The sequence below is a fragment of the Paramormyrops kingsleyae genome, chromosome 6, assembly GCF_048594095.1.
Source record: "Paramormyrops kingsleyae isolate MSU_618 chromosome 6, PKINGS_0.4, whole genome shotgun sequence".
Taxonomy (NCBI): domain Eukaryota; kingdom Metazoa; phylum Chordata; class Actinopteri; order Osteoglossiformes; family Mormyridae; genus Paramormyrops; species Paramormyrops kingsleyae.
The window spans coordinates 39,184,729-39,203,468 of NC_132802.1; the positions used below are offsets into that span (position 1 = coordinate 39,184,729).

The window sequence follows — 18,740 nt, forward strand, 5'->3', positions numbered from 1 at the left end:
GACACGGTCAGCGGCAGCACTCAGGTAGACTGGTCATAAAGGGATGGACACGGTCAGCGGCAGCACTCAGGTAGACTGGTCATAAAGGGATGGACACGGTCAGCGGCAGCACTCAGGTAGACTGGTCATAAAGGGATGGACACGGTCAGCGGCAGCATTCAGGTAGACTGCGGTCATAAAGGGATGGACACGGTCAGCGGCAGCACTCAGGTAGACTGTGGTCATAAAGGGATGGACATGGTCAGCGGCAGCACTCAGGTAGACTGGTCATAAAGGGATGGATACGGTCAGCGGCAGCACTCAGGTAGACTGCGGTCATAAAGGGATGGACACGGTCAGCGGCAGCACTCAGGTAGACTGGTCATAAAGTGATGGACACGGTCAGCGGCAGCACTCAGGTAGACTGTGGTCATAAAGGGATGGACATGGTCAGCGGCAGCACTCAGGTAGACTGGTCATAAAGGGATGGACACGGTCAGCGGCAGCACTAAGGTAGACTGCGGTCATAAAGGGATGGACACGGTCAGCGGCAGCACTAAGGTAGACTGCGGTCATAAAGGGATGGACACGGTCAGCGGCAGCACTCAGGTAGACTGGTCATAAAGTGATGGACACGGTCAGCGGCAGCACTCAGGTAGGCTGCGGTCATAAAGGGATGGACACGGTCAGCGGCAGCACTAAGGTAGACTGTTCATAAAGGGATGGACACGGTCAGCAGCAGCACTCAGGTAGACTGTTCATAAAGGGATGGACACGGTCAGCAGCAGCACTCAGGTAGGCTGCGGTCATAAAGGGATGGACACGGTCAGCGGCAGCACTCAGGTAGACTGGTCATAAAGGGATGGACACGGTCAGCGGCAGAACTCAGGTAGACTGCGGTCATAAAGGGATGGACACGGTCAGCGGCAGCACTCAGGTAGACTGGTCATAAAGGGATGGACACGGTCAGCGGCAGCACTCAGGTAGACTGGTCATAAAGGGATGGACACGGTCAGCGGCAGCACTCAGGTAGACTGGTCATAAAGGGATGGACACGGTCAGCGGCAGCACTCAGGTAGACTGGTCATAAAGGGATGGACACGGTCAGCGGCAGCATTCAGGTAGACTGCGGTCATAAAGGGATGGACACGGTCAGCGGCAGCACTCAGGTAGACTGTGGTCATAAAGGGATGGACATGGTCAGCGGCAGCACTCAGGTAGACTGGTCATAAAGGGATGGACACGGTCAGCGGCAGCACTAAGGTAGACTGCGGTCATAAAGGGATGGACACGGTCAGCGGCAGCACTAAGGTAGACTGCGGTCATAAAGGGATGGACACGGTCAGCAGCAGCACTCAGGTAGACTGGTCATAAAGTAATGGACACGGTCAGCAGCAGCACTCAGGTAGACTGTTCATAAAGGGATGGACACGGTCAGCAGCAGCACTCAGGTAGACTGGTCATAAAGTGATGGACACGGTCAGCAGCAGCACTCAGGTAGGCTGCGGTCATAAAGGGATGGACACGGTCAGCGGCAGCACTAAGGTAGACTGTTCATAAAGGGATGGACACGGTCAGCAGCAGCACTCAGGTAGACTGTTCATAAAGGGATGGACACGGTCAGCAGCAGCACTCAGGTAGGCTGCGGTCATAAAGGGATGGACACGGTCAGCGGCAGCCCTCAGGTAGACTGGTCATAAAGGGATGGACACGGTCAGCGGCAGCACTCAGGTAGACTGTGGTCATAAAGGGATGGACACGGTCAGCGGCAGAACTCAGGTAGGCTGCGGTCATAATGTGATGGACATGGTCAGCAGCAGCACTCAGGTAGGCTGCGGTCATAATGTGATGGACACGGTCAGCGGCAGCACTCAGGTAGACTGGTCGTAAAGGGATGGACACGGTCAGCGGCAGCACTCAGGTAGACTGTGGTCATAAAGGGATGGACACGGTCAGCGGCAGCACTCAGGTAGACTGGTCATAAAGGGATGGACACGGTCAGCGGCAGCACTCAGGTAGACTGTGGTCATAAAGGGATGGACACGGTCAGCAGCAGAACTCAGGTAGACTGCGGTCATAAAGGGATGGACACGGTCAGCGGCAGAACTCAGGTAGACTGTGGTCATAAAGGGATGGACACGGTCAGCGGCAGAACTCAGGTAGGCTGCGGTCATAATGTGATGGACATGGTCAGCAGCAGCACTCAGGTAGGCTGCGGTCATAATGTGATGGACACGGTCAGCGGCAGCACTCAGGTAGACTGGTCGTAAAGGGATGGACACGGTCAGCGGCAGCACTCAGGTAGACTGTGGTCATAAAGGGATGGACACGGTCAGCGGCAGCACTCAGGTAGACTGGTCATAAAGGGATGGACACGGTCAGCGGCAGCACTCAGGTAGACTGTGGTCATAAAGGGATGGACACGGTCAGCAGCAGAACTCAGGTAGACTGCGGTCATAAAGGGATGGACACGGTCAGCGGCAGAACTCAGGTAGACTGCGGTCATAAAGGGATGGACACGGTCAGCGGCAGAACTCAGGTAGACTGTGGTCATAAAGGGATGGACATGGTCAGCGGCAGCACTCAGGTAGTCTCGTGGGGTGACGTAGGGTAGGCCCTCCTGCTGGCTGCAGCCAGGTATACTTGGCAACACGTGGCATAAGCATCTTTGATACCAATTGGCCAAAAATCCCTCGACCAATCAGAACAACGGATACGCCCACAGTCTAATGCCAAGGTATTTTAGACAGATTTCACAATAAAAGTGAACTTTACATTTTGATGAACTTGCAAATTCTTCGTGGAAAAGGTAATGTGAAGATGGGATAAGATCAGGCAACATTATGTTAAACATTTCTAATAAGTGAATCAGGGATTCACTGGTTAAAATATGTCGTAACAGACTGGACATCAATATACTGTATTTTCTCCTTTTGAAAGAGGTACACCAGGATACAGCGGCTTGTAAGCTATACTTTCACTGTCCTGGAGAGAGTGAGAGTGAGAGAGAGAGAGAGAGAGAGAGAGATGTTAACATCTAAGCAGCAGCAGAATAAAATAGAAATATAATTTCAGAATGTTTTACTTATGCAAATGTCATTTTCGAGAAATGTTTGGCTCACATTATCACCAAATTGATGGCAATATCACCATTTACTACAAAACTTTGAACTCAATAATTAACAAAATAATATATAAGAAATAAATTGAGAAACTAAATTTCCTATTATAGACAATTTATCTTAAAATAGTTTGATGTTCAGAATGCTCCTCACTCCACTTCACGCAACTTTAAAACACGTAAGGACCATGTTAGGCCAAAAGCTGAACAATGTTTGTGGGCAACACTCTTGATTTCCCCAGGAGATCTCGACATAGCATATACACTCACCTAAAGGATTATTAGGAACACCTGTTCAATTTCTCATTAATGCAATTATCTAATCACAGGGCTCTAGAGTGCGACCTAATTTCTCAATGGTGTGACTAAAAAAAATCAAAGGTTGCACCGGTGCGACCAGCCATTCGAGGGGGAAAAAAAACGAAACTCCGTGACTCTTAAAGTCTCCCTGTTGTTCAACAACAGACACACATTAGGCCCATATCGTGGTCTAAACCAATCAGAGATAGTGAAGGGCGGATCCCGCCCCCCCTCTGATTGGCCGTGGTCCAGATATTCCTGTACGTGTGTGTACGTTTGAAAATGCATGTGATGTAGTCAGACAGAGAGAGGTGAGTATCCCATCAGGTAAACAGTGGATGTAGCCGCGGATTATGAGAGAAGATGAAAAGAACGATTGACAGCTTTTTCGTTAAGAATGTTAAGTTAGGGCCTGATCCGTCCGAAAATCATAACCAATGCTCTGACACGGAGCCATCAACCTCCCAAGTTATAGCAAGCCCTGGTCCGGAGACGGCATTAGATAATGAGCCACATACGATCGAGTCCGAGCCCACTGAAATTAAAAGGGGTAAAGTGTATACATTTCGAAAAGAGTGGCTTGACCAGTTTCCCTGGCTAAGATACAGTAAAGCCGATAATATAATGCACTGTATTTACTGTAAAGAGTGTGGGAAGACCATGGCCGGCAGTAGTGCATTTGTGACTGGTTCTAATACATTTAGAATTGAAACGCTGAAAAAGCACAATGCATCTATAAAACACATTACATGCCGCGATAAATGCACTGCTCAAGTGTCCCCTCTCCCCGCTGCCTTTCAGCGGCAGGCAGCAGCGAACAGATCATCAGACGAGGCCAAGATGATAATTAAGTTTAACGTTGCCTACAATATTGCAAAATAAGAACTTCCCTTCACTAAATTCAAGTCCAAAATAATTCTTATGAAGAAAAATGGCTTGAACGTAAACCTGACGTACAGCAATGGTGTCGCGTGCGCCCAATTTATAGGAGTCATCGCAGATACATTGAAAAAAAAGACGTCTGTGCAAATTGCGAACAGTGCGTACATGGCATTCCTGATCGACGGAGACACAGATATCGCCACAAAGGAATGCGTCATTGTGTACGGTCGTATCTTGAGGAGAGGAAGACCGGTGAATATACTTACTTATTGGACACATTGAGGTCGAGCATGCTCATGCCCAAGGTAAGCCATGTCATGTCATGGAGCCTATGTCAATAATATGCCTACCGTCTCGTTACTGCATTAACCATAATATTCTTATACTTAAAAATGAAAAAATAAATAAATAGACTGCATTATAAACTCTTGATCTGGGTAGTAAATGGTATTATCGTTTTTATTTGTTTAATTAGGAATTTATGCTGCCTCAAAGAAAGCATTTGCTGCTCTTGGGGACCAGTGCAGTAACTGGCTGGAGAAAATCATTGCTCTGGGTGCTGATGGTGCTGCTGTTAATTTGGGCAGCAAAGGGGGTGTCATAGCACTTCTGCAGCAAGAGGCAGGTGACCATATTGTGCCTTTCCACTGTATGCCTCACAGGTAAGACTAGAAGATAAGGTATGACTGACACCCTAAAGTCACTGTGAGTTTTTTTCATTTAAATGTAGATGTATCTAAATTTAAAATTTGACTATCTTTTCAGATTGGAATTGGCAATGTTGTCAGTGCAGAGGGACAATCCAATGATGGGGCAATTGTACGACCTTCTACATTTAATTTGGAAGACCTACCATTTCAGCCCAAAATCAATGAGAGAGCTCAGGGTCGTTGGGGCTGACTTGGGGGTAAATGTGCTGATGCCCAGTGGGGTGAAGGGGACAAGGTGGCTCCCACATGTTTCAAGGGCCCTGGAGACCTTTCTTAAACCAGGACAGTTCACTGCTGTGTACTACCATGTGGACCATTTGGCAGGCTCCTCTGCCAATGCAGACATTGCAGGCTGAGCTACAAAGGCCAGTGCATTCTTTCAGAATATTCCTTTCATTTTATTTTTTTTTAGGAATTTAGTTCATCAGTGTTCTATGTGACTATTTTTTACTGTTGTATGATACAGGTTAAGAAATCAATGGAAGATGCCACTTTTGTGGCCTTTTGCCATTTTATTGCAGACGTGTTCAGTGGCATTAGTAAGTTTAGCCTCCTACTTCAGAGGAATGAGATCATCCTACCTCAGGTAAGGGAGATGAATGTGGGATGTGTAAATTTGAATTGTGTTTGTGGTCATCTTCAGCTGTGTTAATAATACTGCACTGTTATATCTAAACAGGCAGTTTGCGGCCTTGAAAAACTGCTGGTGACCACAGAGGCAATGGTTGTGAGACCCAAGCCTAATGGACAACTGTCAGAGTTCCTGGCTGACATGAGGCTGCAGAGAAGGCAACAGCAGGATGAGGGTGAAATGGCAATCTACAAATTCCAGGTATATGTATGGTTTTGTCTCCTAGAACAGTCCATTTTTACAAATATTTCTAATATCTAACTCACAATCTCTATTTATGGTTTATGCAACACACAGACAATAACACTCAAAGGAGAGGCATCAAAGCTGGCAGGAGTAATGGATGCAACAATCAAATCCACTGTAAAACATCTGAAAGCAAGATTCAGTAGCCTCCTAGGCAAGTGTAGTCACCTGTCTTATAAACACATGTAGATAAGAAATATTGTTACTCATTTACTAAAATGTATTTGTTCTTACAACAGGGGAGAGTGCTTCTGAGTCTGACACAACTAAGGCTGTCAAATGCTTCAAAATTTTCAATCATGATAGCTGGCCAGAGAACCAAGAGGACTTAGTGGACCATGGTGCTGATGACCTTGCATTTCTATTGGATCACTTCTCCACAGTCCTGAGAAGGTAGCTGGTGGATTACTACAATATTATGTGTGCTGTTGGTAGATATTTTGTTCATGTGAACACTGATTAGCTGTGTAATCATCATTTTCAGAAATGGTGTAATCACTGAGCTTGCAAAAGAAGTTTGTAGGCTTGAAGCTGTTAATTGCCAGGATGTTCAAAGACAAGACCTACCTCAGCCTTTGGGAGCTTATGTTGACCAGAGAGCCCTACTGTTCAGAGTACAAGGTCAGTTTTTGTTAATGTTCTTGTAAGATTGTGTCAGTTTTGCTATCGTACACACATTGCTTAAATAAATTCTTGAATGTATTTTTTTTTCTCAGAACATCCTGCACCTTGTACATATTATGCTGGTCCTCCCTGTCTCAGCTGCAGTTTGTGAGAGAGGGTTCTCTGCACAGAAGAGGATCAAATCAGACACTAGAGCATCCCTTCATTCAGACACAGTGGAAGATCTGATAAGAATCAGTGTAGAGGGGCCAAGTCTGGAAGATTTTGATGCTAGAGAGAGTGTGGCCAGCTGGTTTAGTCAAGGCCAAAGATCAAGAAGGCCAAACTACAGGAGTTGGTCATCCGAGGGGCATGTGACTGCAATGGAGGATAGTCCATAAGACATTGAGCCATGAGATGTTCAGTTTGAAGCCCTTAAAACACTTAATTTAGATTTTCTTTTTAGGTAATTTATCTTGAGATTTTTTAAGTTTAAATTTCAGCTCAGTAAAGCACTTTAAGCACCAACACTTTTTCAGTAAGTTACCTTTCTTGTAGAATTGTGCTTGCCTTCAAATAAAGAACTTTATATTGACCAGATTGTTAGTTAATCATTTACAAGTCAATATTGCCTATATGGACAGCGATTAAAAAACAAACAAACAAATAAATAAATAAATAAAGTGAACTTGTAAAACTGCGGTGTTAAATGTGATGCGGTTGAAAATTTGGGTGCACCTAACTTTTGTGCTGGTGCACCTAAGAAAAAAAGTTAGGCGCACCAGTGCAACCAGTGCAAAAAGTTAGTCTAGAGCCCTGAATCAACCAATCACATGGCAGTTGCTTCAATGCATTTAGGGGTGTGGTCCTGGTCAAGACAATCTCCTGAACTCCAAACTGAATGCCAGAATGGGAAAGAAAGGTGATTTAAGCAATTTTGAGCGTGGCATGGTTGTTGGTGCCAGACGGGCCGGTCTGAGTATTTCACAATCTGCTCAGTTACTGGGATTTTCACGCACAACCATTTCTAGGGTTTACAAAGAATGGTGTGCAAAGGGAAAAACATCCAGTATGCGGCAGTCCTGTGGGCGAAAATGCCTTGTTGATGCTAGAGGTCAGAGGAGAATGGTCCGACTGATTCAAGCTGATAGAAGAGCAACTTTGGCTGAAATAACCACTCGTTACAACCGAGGTATCCAGCAAAGCACTTGTGAAGCCACAACACGCACAACCTTGAGGTGGATGGGCTACAACAGCAGAAGACCGCACCGGGTACCACTCATCTCCACTACAAATAGGAAAAAGAGGCTACAATTTGCACGAGCTCACCAAAATTGGACAGTTGAAGACTGGAAAAATGTTGCCTGGTCTGATGAGTCTCGATTTCTGTTGAGACATTCAAATGGTAGAGTCAGAATTTGGCGTAAACAGAATGAGAACATGGATCCATCATGCCTTGTTACCACTGTGCAGGCTGCTGCTGGTGGTGTAATGGTGTGGGGGATGTTTTCTTGGCACACTTTGGGCCCCTTAGTGCCAATTGGGCATCGTTTAAATGCCACGGCCTACCTGAGCATTGTTTCTGACCATGTCCATCCCTTTATGACCACCATGTACCCAACCTCTGATGGCTACTTCCAGGAGGATAATGCACCATGTCACAAAGCTCGAATCATTTCAAATTGGTTTCTTGAACATGACAATGAGTTCACTGTACTACAATGGCCCCAACAGTCACCAGATCTCAACCTAATAGAGCATCTTCGGGATGTGGTGGAACGGGAGCTTCGTGCCCTGGATGTGCATCCCACAAATCTCCATCAACTGCAAGATGCTATCCTATCAATATGGGCCAACATTTCTAAAGAATGCTTTCAGCACCTTGTTGAATCAATGCCACGTAGAATTAAGGCAGTTCTGAAGGCGAAAGGGGGTCAAACACCATATTAGTATGGTGTTCCTAATAATCCTTTAGGTGAGTGTATGTGTGTATGTGCACAATGAATGAATGGAATAAGCTGCTACAGTTACATTGAACCATGTGCTTGTGCTCATGTGCACAAGCACACACACACACACACACACACGCCGATGGGCTTTAAAGTTTAACTTTAGGTCTGTGAAAGCAGACATAATTATTTCTGTCAGGACCTCGATGTGTATCCAAGCCCCCAAAACACACTAACTGAGGCGTTCACGCAACTTATCGCGAAAAACCAGACAGAAATAGACTTGAAAATTTTAAAGAAAAGACATTAGCGGTTTTTGTTAATGTTTAAAGGTATAAAAAAACCTTTGCTGCCTTTCTTAAATGGCTAGAAAACATTGGCTCAACACCATTAAACACGGAATCCGCTGTTTGTAAACGGTCCGCATTTTACCCTCACCCCTAAAATAGGTGTGCTTGTTTCACATTTTCTCTTGTTTCGCTTGGGTATGCCTCTACTTAAATATTGTGTCTCTAGTTAAAAGTTTTGGACCTGTGTCTCATTCACATAGGCTTTCACATATGCAAATTGCCACCCCTCTTCTGGGCTAATGCCGTACGGTCATTTTGACAACGAATTACCAGCGTTATTCGTTGATTTTTTTTGTCTAAAATGTTTATTATTCACATTGGTAGAAAAGTGCTTCAATACTTTAAAAAAAGGTCATGGTTTATTTGAAATAACTGGGCACTCCGTTTGTTGCTGCCATATTTTGAAATGGGTTGTCTAAGGAATCCTTATTCTTTGTTTGATGCCCCGGTTTCGGGTAAACATCCGCGACGGTTTATGACTACACCACATGGCCAAAGTGGCCTGCGAACGGACGATCACCCTGATAACAAAATACAACTAAATACATCTTTGTCAGGATGTGGGGGGGGGGGGGAGGTCTATGACATTCGGGCTAAATGGGGGCAATAGCTTGGGGAGCCAGCCTATCTCAAAGCCTGTGGCCTGTTTGATTCTACCCCATGTTTCCTCCGTGTATGTCCGCTGTGATATGCTTAACAGACACGTTTGATGGCATTATTCTAACATAGCATGTTGCTAAATACCGCTCACTAGTTCCTACAGCTATTAAATGTATTTAAATGAAATCGGGGCATCTTGTTTAGAATAAAACTAAGAAAATACAGGAGATCGATCTTTCGCGTGTGTTGCTGCCGCCGCCATTTTGAAAGGCGCGTCTGCGTCACTGCGCATGCGCAAGCTTCGCATCCCATAAGGCAGTTATTTCGCCCGCATTGTTCAAACGGGTGGCACGCGCCTGGCCCTGCTCCTTGGATAATGGCAGCCTAGATCACGCTAGCTTTGTGCTACGCTGACGGGACCCAGAGCCGCTATGGATGGATCTTCGCCTTTGGTGAAGTGTTTTTTTTTCTCTTTGACATTGAAATAAAACTGTTAAACTGATTACGGCTTTTTCTCATTTTTAAAAACTTGGGCTAAAGTAGTTGTGCTTGTTTCACACTTTCTCTTGTTTCGCTTGGGTATGCCTCTACTTAAATATTGTGTCTCTAGTTAAAAGTTTTGGACCTGTGTCTCATTCACATAGGCTTTCACATATGCAAATTGCCACCCCTCTTCTGGGCTAATGCCGTACGCTCATTTTGACAACGAATTACCAGCGTTATTCGTTGATTTTTTTTGTCTAAAATGTTTATTATTCACATTGGTAGAAAAGTGCTTCAATACTTTAAAAAAAAGGTCATGGTTTATTTGAAATAACTGGGCACTCCGTTTGTTGCTGCCATATTTTGAAATGGGTTGTCTAAGGAATCCTTATTCTTTGTTTGATGCCCCGGTTTCGGGTAAACATCCGCGACGGTTTATGACTACACCACATGGCCAAAGTGGCCTGCGAACGGACGATCACCCTGATAACAAAATACAACTAAATACATCTTTGTCAGGATGTGGGGGGGGGGAGAGGTCTATGACATTCGGGCTAAATGGGGGCAATAGCTTGGGGAGCCAGCCTATCTCAAAGCCTGTGGCCTGTTTGATTCTACCCCATGTTTCCTCCGTGTATGTCCGCTGTGATATGCTTAACAGACACGTTTGATGGCATTATTCTAACATAGCATGTTGCTAAATACCGCTCACTAGTTCCTACAGCTATTAAATGTATTTAAATGAAATCGGGGCATCTTGTTTAGAATAAAACTAAGAAAATACAGGAGATCGATCTTTCGCGTGTGTTGCTGCCGCCGCCATTTTGAAAGGCGCGTCTGCGTCACTGCGCATGCGCAAGCTTCGCATCCCATAAGGCAGTTATTTCGCCCGCATTGTTCAAACGGGTGGCACGCGCCTGGCCCTGCTCCTTGGATAATGGCAGCCTAGATCACGCTAGCTTTGTGCTACGCTGACGGGACCCAGAGCCGCTATGGATGGATCTTCGCCTTTGGTGAAGTGTTTTTTTTTCTCTTTGACATTGAAATAAAACTGTTAAACTGATTACGGCTTTTTCTCATTTTTAAAAACTTGGGCTAAAGTAGTTGTGCTTGTTTCACACTTTCTCTTGTTTCGCTTGGGTATGCCTCTACTTAAATATTGTGTCTCTAGTTAAAAGTTTTGGACCTGTGTCTCATTCACATAGGCTTTCACATATGCAAATTGCCACCCCTCTTCTGGGCTAATGCCGTACGCTCATTTTGACAACGAATTACCAGCGTTATTCGTTGATTTTTTTTGTCTAAAATGTTTATTATTCACATTGGTAGAAAAGTGCTTCAATACTTTAAAAAAAAGGTCATGGTTTATTTGAAACAACTGGGCACTCCGTTTGTTGCTGCCATATTTTGAAATGGGTTGTCTAAGGAATCCTTATTCTTTGTTTGATGCCCCGGTTTCGGGTAAACATCCGCGACGGTTTATGACTACACCACATGGCCAAAGTGGCCTGCGAACGGACGATCACCCTGATAACAAAATACAACTAAATACATCTTTGTCAGGATGTGGGGGGGGGGGGGAGGTCTATGACATTCGGGCTAAATGGGGGCAATAGCTTGGGGAGCCAGCCTATCTCAAAGCCTGTGGCCTGTTTGATTCTACCCCATGTTTCCTCCGTGTATGTCCGCTGTGATATGCTTAACAGACACGTTTGATGGCATTATTCTAACATAGCATGTTGCTAAATACCGCTCACTAGTTCCTACAGCTATTAAATGTATTTAAATGAAATCGGGGCATCTTGTTTAGAATAAAACTAAGAAAATACAGGAGATCGATCTTTCGCGTGTGTTGCTGCCGCCGCCATTTTGAAAGGCGCGTCTGCGTCACTGCGCATGCGCAAGCTTCGCATCCCATAAGGCAGTTATTTCGCCCGCATTGTTCAAACGGGTGGCACGCGCCTGGCCCTGCTCCTTGGATAATGGCAGCCTAGATCACGCTAGCTTTGTGCTACACTGACGGGACCCAGAGCCGCTATGGATGGATCTTCGCCTTTGGTGAAGTGTTTTTTTTTCTCTTTGACATTGAAATAAAACTGTTAAACTGATTACGGCTTTTTCTCATTTTTAAAAACTTGGGCTAAAGTAGTTGTGCTTGTTTCACACTTTCTCTTGTTTCGCTTGGGTATGCCTCTACTTAAATATTGTGTCTCTAGTTAAAATTTCCGGACTTGAAATGCCCTTAGATTCAGAACATGAGAAGGGTAACACATTGAATAGACTAAAATGAAATTTGAATAAATAAATCATGTATATATGTTTTGTTTTAGGGCGTAACACTAGAAAACGCAGACGGTACGTTTTGCTGCTAGGTTGTTTCTCTTTTGTTTCAGGGACCGCAGGTCTGGGCCTTATGTCCTAAAAATTATATGACAATATTGCAAAATATTTATCACAAATGCATATGTAGAAAACAGACTACGACAGGTGCTTTTGAGTTTTTCTGATTATGATGACCGAATTGTTTTATTAAGAGTTATGGAGTATGTGACCGATATATTATTAAATTACACCAACAACCTCAATGGTATTTATGTAAAAATAGTATATTATGATTGTTAATTATGCAGATGTTTAGGCTATATTATGATGCTCAGGATACTCAAGTTAATGCTGATGATATGAATGCTCTATAAGATATTTTATCGATATCACAGCCTGATAACCTTACAAGCTGCATTACTTCTGCATGCATGTTATGTTGTTAGAATGAGCGTGCACCTCAGAGTAACAGTAAGTTTACACAATGTTTTATTGTTTATGTTTTAAAGCATCCAACGCATTTACAGGCCAGTCCTGATGCAACAAGGTTTTGCCTAGACGGTGTGTTCAGATGCCCATGCTGCACTTATGCAACTGACCAACAATTCAAATTTACAACACACATTCAGAGCCACGTGAGACATGCAGTACAGCATAGAGGTAATTCCTAATGATGTTTATTGGTCTATTGATTTTGGTGGTTTTAAAACATACACATGCTTAAATGTAGAATGCACTTCTTACAATCAAGATAGACAAAATGATGTGGAGTTCCTTAGTGGGAGTCCCTGAAGTCATGTGAATATTGGTAAGCTAATTTACCTATGTTTGTGTTTTGTTTGACACTAACTTTCTGATCAGCTACTCCTGACCTCACTCCCCCAGTCCCGTTCTGTGTATACCTTTCTTTTCTGTTGATAGCTTTGGTCTTCATGTTGCCGTCTTGCAGGTTTCTTCATCAGCAAATGCAACAATTATTGCAGACCCACAGGACACTTTCATTGTCTTTATTGCAGCCAAACAATAATACGCAAAGACCAGTTTAAACATCATGTATCCCAATGCATCAGTGAAACCAAGCCAACCACAACGGAAGCGCATCAGTCACCTCCCGCCTCTCCTGCTCCCTCCTTTACTGCTTCTGAAGCTGCATGTCCCCCTCCCCCAGTCCCCATCCTCCACCCCTCACTTTCTTCATGTTCCTCTGATCCTGGCTCCTCAGCAGCACCAGCACTACCACCCTCTCACCCAAAGAAAGCAGAAAACAGTGAAGTGTACTAGCTGTGGCCTAATCCTTAATAGACGGAACCTACGGATACATCTTCGAAGACGTCACACTCCCATCAAAATGGACATTACGGCACAGAACCACCTCAGTGCTCAGTGTGTTGATTACACAAATGGAGTGTTTGCAGTAGCAAAGTCTTTTATAGCACCCAGCACACCAGTACGTGTCATTAAAAGGACATGGGGTCCTGAACAAAAAACAATGTGTGAGCTGGATATCTGCAGAATTAATGCAGAGTTTGCAGAGAGGTCAAACCTTCGTCCATTTGAGTGCCACCACATTCAGTCCCTCGTGTACTGCCCTCCAGCCAGAATGGACACTCCATCACTTACAGAGGATGTTTTGCAGGTGATGGTACATGACAAGTGGTTTGGGGAAGACAAAAAGGAAAGGTGTTTGGTACGTCAGAGAGAAGCAAATGATGCAGGAGTCCCGTTGTCCTGTCTGGTGACTGTGTGTGGACCCCCCTACAAAAAGCACATTTCTGTATACGAGTCAACTATCTCCTATTACAGCCGGCTTGGCAGAGTGGTGGTAAGGTACAATTCTAAAATCATTTCATGGCATTGTCCTTGCGCGAACCCAAGGCAGTCATGCATACCTAAATATGTTGCCAAGTGGCATTTATTTGAAACAGACCAGGCACTCTTCAGAAAAACCAGAAGTGTGGAGGAGAACATCACAGAACATTTTCCAATTGACATGGAAAGTTTTGACCTAGAAGAAGGAGCTCCATACTCACCTGAAGGCAAAAATCTGTCGCGGATGGTTCAATACATTTTTCATAAGAAGAAACTGCCTGCGATTTTCCCCTCAGACGTGGTCAAGACCATTCATTTCCCTGTGCACTTCATACCATCAGAAACCTTTTGCTCAGAATGTTTAGAGCCCACTCCTCTAAGCGAACCTGTGCTGATTACATCTAAGGCTAAAATCCTAACAATCACTGATGTCATAGAAGGTATGTTCTCTCTTTATTTAAATATTTATTATCGATATTTTAACATTTCATTACTCACTACATGTACTGTAAATGTCAGTGTAGCCATGACTTCCACTATCAGCAGCTTAGCCTCCTTCCCAGCAATTCACACTTGTATGCTTACTGAGATAATTTCATACACTGGCTTTTAGTACTGTGCAAAGTATAGAGACATGTCACAGTGTAAAATGGTGAAAGATAAATGTGTAACATTTACTGGTGCTTGTGTCCATTAGGAATTTCAGTGTACAGAAAATGGTGCTACAGGTGTGGTATGGCATATCGATACCAGGAGTGGACTGATGGTGTCCACAATTTCGATGACCACACACTTCTGTCCATATACATGTGCCATTTTCTACGCAATACACTTCAGGTAGGAACCATGTTCTGTTGTTTTAATCATTTAAAACAATTACGAATACTTTATCAAAATAATATATTGTAAAGCCTTTAAATGTCATACATCAATTTCACAGACTCATCAGGCAGTAGGGAGTGCCATGGATGTGTTGGAGAAGACCTCTGGTAAAACCTATCCATCCAGGGAAAGGGTCCTGCAGGCTTATTTAAGCTTTGAAGCACTGTCAGACCTCGGTTACACATATGCTTGTGTATCGTGTGGTTATCATCCAGTATCTGTTGTGATGGACCTTCATGAGAAGGGCGTTTTTAGCATGCCTGGTAAGTGAACACATTTATTCATTTTCTTAGTCTTACATTGTTTCAAGCACCACATATCCAGCTATGACTGTTTGGAACATGCTTACTTAAGTCTTGCTTTCCTTAGTGAGCAGCATTGAGGAACCATCTCAGACTTTTGATGGAAAGGTAAGTGTTGAAAATTTCTGGGAGATGGTTTCCCTTGAAATGATCAGCCGTGGGTTGGTCCCAAGTAAGTACAGTCCGCACAATGTTCTAGGTGGGATGACAGTATTCTAGCATTTACTTTGTTTATCGTGGAATAATGTACTGTTATGTTAATAATATTTTCTAACATCATTTAAAGGCAACAAGTCAAACCCATTTGTCGTCCATCCCAGTTACCATAGTTGGGCTCCGTGGATTGGTCCTCACACAAGAGATAGGGATGTTGTACTCAACACTGAATACAAAGAAGTGTATTCTGCTTGTAGTGCAAAGGAGGAATCTGAGTTTAACCTCACAGAGGACCGACTGACTGATGAACTTCTTAAGCTCAAGGTACTGAACTTAAGTCAATTTTTGTCAGTTTTGTCAAAGATGTGTGTTTTTGAACCACGCCAGACCAACTATACTAATGTTCATTATAGATGGAAGCTGTGCGTGCTCTGTGCCGACAGTGTGGCATAGACCCCAAAGGCTCACGGATGGACCTGGTAACGAGACTTCAACAAGAAATGAAGAACAGAGCGAGTTATGATAAGGTGTTTTCACAGATCTGGGGAGCTTCTGGTAAGTTGTGTTCTATTACTGAGAGACCGTTTTTACAGACAGTTCTTAGTTTCATTACTTGGAATGGTTGCACTCTGATTTACAGTTTCCTTAAACAGGTGGATGGGCTGTGGTCACCTGTCCTTGTGCTGTGGTGTATGGTGTTAAGTTCAACATAAGGGCTGAGAGCCCCCGGGACTTTGCTGACCTTTTATTGTCGATGAAACATTTTCCAAACATTGTATTATATGATTTTGCGAGAGGGTTGGCAACACATACCAACCTAAGAGATCCAGAATCATTACCCTTCAAACCTCATGGGGGTAGGTTACTTGAGCCTACTGAAGATAACATCAGATGTGCCACTACTGGACAGATAAAAGTGAGCTTGCCATGGCTAGTCACCAAGAAGCCAGTTCCTGATGAAAATGGCCACCCTATAACTGGATCGTCTGAGCATTATGCTCTTTATGATAGATTTCATGAGGCAAACTCAAAAGATGCCAGGGATGTCTTGCGAAAGGTGGAACTGGTCCCAGAGTTACGTGGTTGGATCAACAGCCCGTGTGCTGAACAGCTCTTTGCTGGAATGAGGAAAAACAATCATTTTCTCAACATGATGACTCCCTCATCGCATGTCTTTTTGATGCGAAATATTTTGTGTCACTACAACAATGCTAGAAATTCAAGAACCATAGAAAGCATGAAGAAGAGATTGGGCAAAGGAGTGGACATACAGTTAAATTCCAATGGTCAGACAGTTTTGGGTATGTATTCCACCCTCATTCTAAATTATTAGTGGTAATGTCATGTTTATGTCATGTTTATGTAATTTTGCTGTCCGGTGCCGTGAAGTTATATTTGTCTTTTAATTGTAGGTGATTCCTCATGTTTATTTTGCAATTTGAAAGATCATAAAGCTATAACTTACAAATCTGTCAGAAATGCTAGACAGCATAGCGTTGATGAGAAATGCATGCAGTACAACCGATTTAACTCATTCTAAATCATTTGGTTTAAAATGTGCTTTTTTGCAGCACCAGCTGAAGCACCAGCCGAACAAGCACAAACAACAACAGCAGCACCAGCTCATGGTATGACAACTGCAGCATCCCCTGGTATGAAGACAATATATATTTTTTGAGGGCCTGGTTGTACAACTTAATAAAAACCTTAACACATCCATGTTTTTTAGAATATGTATACTTATGTATGTTTGCAGTGGGTACTTGATCTGCAGCTAAATGTATACCAACCTTCAGCCACCCTAAGAAAGTGTTATATGCTTCATAAGATGGCTCAGTATCACAGAAATGTGGTGAAACACTTATTTGGTTAATATTTTCATGCATGGTCTGATATGTATGACAGGAGATCTACCAGTGTGCAGTGATGACTGCTGGGGACTACCACATCTGGAGCACACAAGTGCCCGATCGGAAATCAGAGACTCAGAGGTGCATGTTTTATGTTTTGTTCCTCCGTATTTGTTTGTTTGTTTATATATTGATTGACTCATTTGATTGATTGCCGCATGGGCTCTCTTAGTCGCAAATTTGGAAACCATTTAACAATTGGCAACCATTTCATGTAATACAGTTGTCATTGTTTATGGGTGTTATAACTTTTAACATCTAATGTATCGGTTATTATATTATTTATAACTTGGAAACAAACTATTCATTAATCAGTAATACAATTCCTTTTGTGTCATACTTTTTAAATATTTTCTGTGATGCCTCGTAGTGCATGGCATATAAGTGAAGTGATTAGTTGTCATTGACACACCACAGCACACAGTGCACAACAACAAAATGTGTACTCTGCATTTAACCTATATGACACCATGACATTGCAGAGGAGAGCAGTGCTTGGGGGTGGTACCTTGCTCAGGGTACTTCAGTGGCACCTTTCGATTACAAGTGCACTTCCCTATCCATTAGGCCACCACTGACCCTATTACAAACAGCAGCATAATTTAATGGAGTCAGATTAATTGGTCTTAGTGATCTGATCTGAAGGTGGGGATTAGGGTTGTAACGGTATGAGATTTTCACGGTATGATAATCGTCTCAGAAAATATCACGGTTTCGTGGTATACGGTATTAAACTATCATTATTATTAGTATAATCATCAGCTACAATGACCCTTAAATGAATAAAAAGAGATATGGTTTTTGGATGAACATGGTTTATTGTAACAAACTTTTTTTTAATGAAAATAAAAAAAACTTATGGAAGTATGAGTCTAACTTTTGGGGGAAAAATAAATAAAATAAAGCTGCGCATCTCCCATTTGAACAAAATAAGGAATAAGTTATTTCTCTTTATATTAGACAAGAATAAATCAAACTGTCCTTCCTCTTTAACAGCATATATGGGAGAGCAATATGTGCAGGGTCATGTTTGTTAATATTTTCCTGAGATTATCATAGCAGCATGCATTTCTTTGCTTTTTTTCAGGTCAGATTATGATGAAGAAATGTAAGCATGTTGAGATTTTCAGGGCTCAATCTTGACCGCTGAGGTGAGAGAATGTGTCCACTTGTACTAAACACCTATGAGTTTTCAGTTAGTGTATTTGATGATTATTCTTTTAAATAAAATTATAAAATGATCATTAAGTGTTCTCTTGAGAGTAGCTCTGGATATGTTCATGTGTTCACGTCTTCACATAGTGAATGAGACAGCAGACGCTTTAAAAACCATGACCATCATGCAGTGGCGGTTTTAGGCATGGGCGAACGGGGCAGCCGCCCGGGGCGGCACTTTTTCATGTCACGTGGGGGGCGGCACACGAACTTGGAGGAAAACAAAAATAATCTAAATAAAGCGTTTTTCTAGAGGATGGGCGAGCGGAGACGATAAGGGATGAAGTTGG

At 43.3% G+C, this 18,740-nt stretch overlaps 2 long non-coding RNA genes across 2 annotated transcripts; both read left to right on the forward strand.

Moving 5' to 3' along the window:
• The first annotated feature begins 4,788 nt into the window (after positions 1–4,788).
• Positions 4,789–7,277, forward strand: LOC140591805 (uncharacterized). The gene is made up of 8 exons (XR_011992106.1): positions 4,789–4,944; positions 5,048–5,357; positions 5,459–5,578; positions 5,672–5,824; positions 5,921–6,023; positions 6,109–6,262; positions 6,354–6,490; positions 6,586–7,277. It is a non-coding gene; the product is annotated as an uncharacterized lncRNA (long non-coding RNA).
• Positions 7,278–16,896: 9,619 nt separating this feature from the next.
• On the forward strand, positions 16,897–18,724 carry LOC140591806 (uncharacterized). The gene is made up of 3 exons (XR_011992107.1): positions 16,897–16,977; positions 17,231–17,316; positions 18,323–18,724. It is a non-coding gene; the product is annotated as an uncharacterized lncRNA (long non-coding RNA).
• Positions 18,725–18,740: the final 16 nt, after the last annotated feature.